This window comes from Aotus nancymaae, unplaced genomic scaffold (genome assembly GCF_030222135.1).
Source record: "Aotus nancymaae isolate 86718 unplaced genomic scaffold, 86718_ANA_hifiasm-v0.15.2.pri h1tg000006l, whole genome shotgun sequence".
In the NCBI taxonomy this organism is placed as follows: domain Eukaryota; kingdom Metazoa; phylum Chordata; class Mammalia; order Primates; family Aotidae; genus Aotus; species Aotus nancymaae.
The window spans coordinates 53,409,537-53,416,770 of NW_026988417.1; positions in this window are offsets into that span (position 1 = coordinate 53,409,537).

Consider the following 7,234-nt stretch of genomic DNA (forward strand, 5'->3'; position numbering starts at 1 on the left):
TCCCAAGTAGCTGGGACTACAGCTGCGTGCCACCATATTTGGCTAATTTTTTTGTATTTTTAGTAGACACGGGGTCTCACTGTGTTAGCCAGAATGGTCTCCATCTCCTAACCTCATGATCCTCCCACCTTGGCCTCCCAAAGTGCTGGGATTACGGGCATGAGCCACCATGCCCAGCCTTGACCTTGGATTTAGACTCAGCACAGCATTCTGTTGCAATGAGCATCAGTAGAACTGGTGAGGGGATGTTTGATAATTTCCTGCTCAGAGTTAGCCCAGTTTGGCTACTCTATATTTTTCTAGGACCTAATCACAGGGAAGGGATATAATGTTGACAAGACATGACAAGGTTTCTGTGATGACAAAGTTTAAAATTTCGAAGAGGAGACAGACAGACAAGAAATTGTTAAAGTAAGATTTCTGTGATAAAAGAGAAATGCAAAATATATGTGCATAAAAGACTGGGTCCTGAATAAGTGATATTTAAAGAGAGATCTGAGAGTTATTAAGAGTTCACAAGTGAAGGACAGAGTGGGAGGAGCATTCTAGGCAAAGGCAAGCAAAACTTGGTGATGAGAAAAATTATAAAGTATTAGGAATGAAGAAAAGGTTGCTGGAACAGTGAGTAGGAGAGGGAGATGGCATCTAACTCAGATGGGAGATGTGGGTAGAGGCCAGAATATCGAGGTCTTAGAGGACATGGAAAAGATTTTGGATATTACCCTACTTGCAGTGGAAATTCACTGAAGTCATTAAGTAGATGGCTGGCATGACCAATTTAAATATTTTAGAAGTTTCTCTACTTCCTCTATAAGTATATCAGAGCAATTTAAACAAACGTGGAAAACCAGTTAAAGGGAGATTGCAGATAACAGTCAATGGTGGCTTTAGCTGGTAGATTCAAGTTGGTTTGAAGAGAAGTTGATAGCTTCAATGGATGTTATAGAGTGACTTAAATACTAAGTAATTTAAATACCATTGGAAGAAAGGGTAGATCAATGGCAAAGCTGAATTATCTGATTTCAAAATTGAGATTTATTGCATGATGATTGTCATAATATTTATGGATTAAAAAAAGATAAGACTACTTGAAATAAATGCTATAGTTTGGAATTGAGGAGTTCTACATTCATGTTCTCCAAACCTCATGTTGCAATTTGATCCCCAATGTTGGAGATGGGGCCTAATGGGAGGTCTTTTGGTGACTGGGGCAGATTTCTCATGCATACATTAATGCCCTCCCTTGGAGGTAAGTTCTCACTCTATTAGCTCCTGAGAGGGTTGTTTACAGTAGCCTGTACCACCTACCTCTCTTGCTTTTCCTCTTACCCTGTGATTTCTGCACATGCTGGCTCCCCTTCACTTTTCACCATGAGTGAAAGAAGCCTATGGCCCTCACCAAATGCAGATACCCAATCTTAAACTTTCCAGCCATCAGAATTGTGAGCCAAATCAACCAACCTCAGGTATTTCCTTACAGCAGAACAAAACAGATGAAGACATTAGGTGTATCTCAGAAAATTAGAGAGGTGTGGTGACTGTCTGTGTGAGGATCCTAACAGGTTACACTACTATAAAGAGAATTTTCATACTGACTTCATGCTCTAACTCTAATAGTTCTAAACATAATAGTTACCAATTGTTTACTACTGGTCTAATAATTGTTAACAGCTTCACTTACACTATTTTGATTGTTCTTCCAATTCAAGTACTAACATTTTTTCAGCATCAGTTCTTTCTAATATCAAATGACTTAAAGTTACTAAGCAATTGCCCTTTTTTTTTAAAAAAAAAAAAGAGGAATAGAATGTAAGCATTTACATGTCTGTCATTTTTGCAAATACATATAACATTTCAGTCTAGACTTTGTTCTAATGCCTGCACATAGCAATAAACAGTGCAAAAAGAGAATTTTGTAAAAAAAGGTTGACATTTTCTTCTATCATGATGATAACATTTTAAAGCCCTTTAAGTAGAGACTGCTTAGTGGGAATTAAAATCATGTATTAAATAATTTAGAGAAAGTTATGGGCATTACTAAAATGAAATAGAATGCTGTAACTTAAAATTCAGCAAATTAAAAACTGCCACTTTTAGTGAGTGATTTCATCTCATTAATGTCTGGTAGTTAAATTCCGTATTTTGAAAATATCCTTTTTCAAAAAACTTTTTAAGCTAACAACAGACAAATAATTGGCAGTATATTTATGACTAATAAAATGTTTTCTTCATAATTTATTTTCTAACATTCTAAACTAATTGCATTATTCAGATTAAGCACTTTAGGATTGGCTGTATTTAAAATCCCATTGCATTAAATGCTTTGCTATTAAAAAGTTCCACTACTAGTTCAAGTACAGTGGGGAGGTTTTTATGTCATTTTCTTACCTGGCATTTCCTTTAAAGTGGCCTCGAATATTTAAAAAATTCTACTTTTACCCCAAATCGGCAATATCAATACAGGAAATCCTTTATATAGTAGACACATAATTAGTAGGAGCAAATCATGAAGAGAAATATACTCATCTGTTCACACAGCTTTGTTTTAACTTACTTTACATCCTCACACAGACTCATCTACTCACTCAATATTTCCTTTGACAAACATTGAGTAAGCACACCATGTGGGTTTTAACATAGAGATAAACATACAGCAGTTGCCCATAAGAAAAAGAATGTCACATAGACATCTGTGTAGGAAACTGTGGGAGATAGAGAATCTCTCTCTCTTTTTATTTTTTTGTTTTTTTTTTTAGAGATAGGAGTTTTGCTATGTTACCAAAGTTATCCTCCTGATCTCAAGTTATCCTCCTGCCTGAGCCACCAGAGTAGCTGTGAAAGACTGGCTAATTTATAATAAAGATAAATTTATTCGGCTTATGGTTCTGGAGGCTAGGGAGTTCAAGAACATGGTGCTGGTATCAAGTGAAGTCGTCATGGGGCATCAATCCTTGGCAGAAAGCAGGAAGGCAAGAGAGGGTGAGATCTTATCGGAAAACGGCTATCACCAGTTTTAGGTGTTTTCTATGTATTGGGATACTGCCTTTCTCTGGAGCCAGCTGTGACTAATTACTATTTTAGAGACACAGTTAATAACTGTCTGACCGTCATCACCTGATGATCACCTGACATTCTGGGGTGTGTGTGTGGAGGTGGGCCCTTTCCTTCCCAGCTCATGCCTGATTAGCTATCTACTGTAACAAAGCTTTGACTCCATTTCAGTGTTTTTTATTATCATTTCAATGGAATTGAAAAAATGAATTAAATAAGTAACATGACAAGTACTTTAATGTTTCTGTCAATTCATATATTTTTAAGGTTTTGTAAGAATGATAGACTTATTTCCACTATGTCAGTTATATGTTTTACCTATCAAACTCTGTATAATCACTGCTTCATTATAGTTCTTATCAGGTTTGTTAAACAGGTGGCTAAGTGAGAAGGAAAGCTCTTAAATGAGATCCACTATTTCTATTTCATTCATTAGAAGTAGATTAGAGCATGTTTTACTGAAAAAGCATTGCTGTACTCAAAGGCAGATTTCCTTGTAATATGATTTGGTTTTAATTAAACCCATACTACAAGTTTTTTTTAAATTTCTGATTTCTATATCCTTTTTAACAACTTTTGAGTTTTGTTTTATTAAGTACAGATGCAGGTTTGTTACATAAGTAAACCCCCATGTGCCATGAAGGTTTGTTGTGATTATTTCATCACCCAGGTATTAAGCCTTGTACCCACTAGTTATTTTTCTTGATCCTCTCCCTCCTTCTCTGAAAGGTCCCAGTGTGTGTTGTTCCCATATCCATGTGTTCTCATCATTTAGCTTCCATTTATAAGTAATAGCATGAGGTATTTGGTTTTATAGCTTCTTAAAACTGCTGATATTAATGATGTATTTTTATTTATATGTACATATATATATAACTATGAAAAATATGTGCAGGTGATTTTCTGTGTGCCAATCATGGGCCTGTCTATAGACAGCATGCACTGCTGAATGTAGAATCAAATCACAGTAAGAAAATATAAAATTTCTAACAGTCCTAAATTGTACAATGCTATTCTTTGTTATTCTGTAAGTGTGCCTAATATAAATAAAGAAATGATGGCATAGAACTATATTTAGGAATTCTTAGTTTTTTTTTTTTTTTTTTTTTTACCTGAGCCTATTTCTAAACTCTGTGTCTTCCAGTTTTAATAGTAAGTCATTTTTACCATACACACTTCTGTGTCACCTTCCATAGCCTTATTATTCTCTGAGTTGCTTTCTACTTGACAAAGACATTCACTGTTTTAAAGCTCAGTACTTGATTCCTTTCTTTTCTCTATGGAAAACAGACTACCTGTCATTTATTGAGCAAACTTTTTTTTTTTTTGAGATGGGGTCTCCCTCTGTCGCCCAGGCTGGAGTGCAATGGCCTCATCTTGGCTCACTGCAACCTCCACCTCCTGAGTTAAAGCAATTCCCTGTCTTAGTCTCCCAAATAGCTTGGATTACAGGAAACTGCCACCACACCTGGCTAATTTTTAGTAGGCACAGGGTTTCAGCATCTTGGCCAGGCTGGTCTTGAACTCCTGACCTCATGATCCATCTGCCTAGGCCTCCCAAAGTGCTGAGATTACAGGTATGAGCCACAGTGCCTGGCCTGAGCAAATATTCTACTTCTAGTAGTGAGCTAAATTACATTTTATTAAGTATATTATTTAATCCTCACAGCAACTCTGAGTTTGCTATAATTATTTTAACTAATTGACTTAGAAGATAAATGGTAATGGAGTGAAGTGTCTGACTGCATAAGTAGGTGTCAGAACTAGGATTTGCATTCAGATCTAGATAGACTCATATGAATGCAAAGCATTTACACTTAACCTCTTCTAGACTATGCAACTTTTCAATATCTCTTGACTGTCAAGGGTAAGACTCTTAGATTGAGTCAATATTCTGTTCAAGTTTGCATTCAGTGATACTTGGAGAATTAGAAAGTGGGTCCATCAGAAATCTATTTATATAATACACCTTTGGGAATTAGTTATACTAAGGAAAGAGTCAAAATCCATGCATCTGGGTTCAGAGCAATAGGTAAATACAGAAAAACATTATCGTTAAGATACGTGTATAACTTGGTTCTCTAAGCTCCTATAAATATAAGGGGGCTTAAAGGGAAATGAACTTTACTTCTCTTTACATTTCGGTAGATAATGAAAACAGAATTCTCAAGTAGTTCTGGTAAAGGTAATAGTGGCTGGAGTCATTTTGGAAATGCTATTGGTTATTGTATTCCCAAAGGATATCAAATCTTTGGCAGGGGGAGCACTGGCAGTTGTCAGCCAAAGAACAGTCAGCGGCTAAGAACAATGTCAGGCTAAGCCTTTGGTAGCTCATTTAGTATTTTTATCACTGGACACTGGTATTGTTGGATAAACACTGCAGTTGTGCAATTTGCAACTTCTATGGTCATTCTTGAAATTGCTGCCTCCTTTGACTAAATTTGCCTACAAGTGTTAACTAATTTTTCTCGAATTTCTCTCTTTTTACTTCATTTATTTTCCTTCTTTTTTTTTTTATGTCTACCCTTACTTGGATAGGAGACACAAGGAAAAATATCATTCCTGCTGTTAAGAACTTAGAGCTGAGAATATGCCAGAAGCCAAATTCAAAGTCATGATTTCAGCCCTGTTAACTAAACTCAACTCATTCTAAGATAAAGTACAATGTTGCTTATTGGGCAAAGGTCTACCCTACCATTCAGTAAATATTAGGATCAATTTTTAATAATGCCAGGGGAACTCTCTGGATGCTACTTCCTTTGATTGCAGCTCACTTATTAACCTTTTCACCACAAAATTTGGAAAACATGCTATATGCATAATGCCATGCAAGGCCATGTATCCCAAAAGTGCTACTATTAATTTTTTGTTTGTTTTATTTAAAAAAAATTATCCTATTTCTGTCATCTCAATTCTGGATATCACCATACATTTTTAACTAATCACATTCTGTCCAATGTCCCTGCACAAAAATTAAATCTAGAGAATCAAACACGTTTAATCCTCTAAGAATCACTGATTCTTTTCTGGCCATATTTCTGTATTAAAAATCTTAAAGTTTACTTTATCATCCCTTATTTATCCATTTTGAAGATGAAGGTAAAGTTTCTAAAATTGGGATTGAAGGCACTTCACAACAGGCGACTGATGGCTAACTTTTAAAACATATTCTTTTCTATTGTTTTTATTAACTTTGAAGTAAGTAAGTTCTTAAAGAAGACTTGATAAATTGCCATCTCCAGCCATTTGATGTTACCATTTTCTCATCAACTGGCCATTTTTCATTTTTAATTTAAGATGCAGTCTAAGGTTGATCTCTACAAAGTCTTTCTCTAGTCCGCAAAGACCTTCCTCCTTCACTTCTGTAATTCTTCTCACATTTTATGTTGGCCATTCTTTCAAGACTTAAATAACCTGCAAGTGTCATATGTGTACTTTTCCATATCTCCTATAACACCTCAATAGTACTAATACATAGTAGATTTTCATTTTATGGTTATTGGTTGATTGACTAGTTGATTTACAAAAGCAATATGAGTACTATGTATTGACCTTTAAGAGCAACTATACTACTATACTACTGCATTTTTTTTTTTTTGCTGGATATTTCTAAAGGGATATACAAGTATTCTTATCATAATTCATAGGGTGAGTCATGGTTAACACGCAGAATCTTTTTCCCCCAAAATGAAATGTTATTCTATAGTATCCACCAGAGTGTTCTCTGCTTTTGTACTACGTTCTACAGAAATGCAGAGAAAGAATATATTAACCTGGAGAAGATGAGACTTCTTTTAAGATCTTGAGGAATTTAAAAGGTCAGAGAGGAAAAGGAAGGGATTCTAGGTGGTGAGATCCCCAAAATAAATAACTGAGACTAATTCATGGTCTATATTTAGGGTATCATAAGGAAGGTAATCTGGTGTTAATGTAGCTTTTTGAGTTGGCATGATGGGACAGAAGCCTGGAGAAGTCAGGTTGGGACAGATCCATATAATGCTTCCATCAAAGACATGTAAAACAGGACTACTTAAGATGTAAAGATGAAGGAATACAAGGGAAAGGTTATTTCTTGGTCACAGTGCTGCTGCCACTTAGGGAAAAAAAAGCCTTAGAAATCATTGTGTGGCTCTCTGCTTTGCAAGTCTGCTATATGTGGGTTTTATATACCTCTCAGATTTTA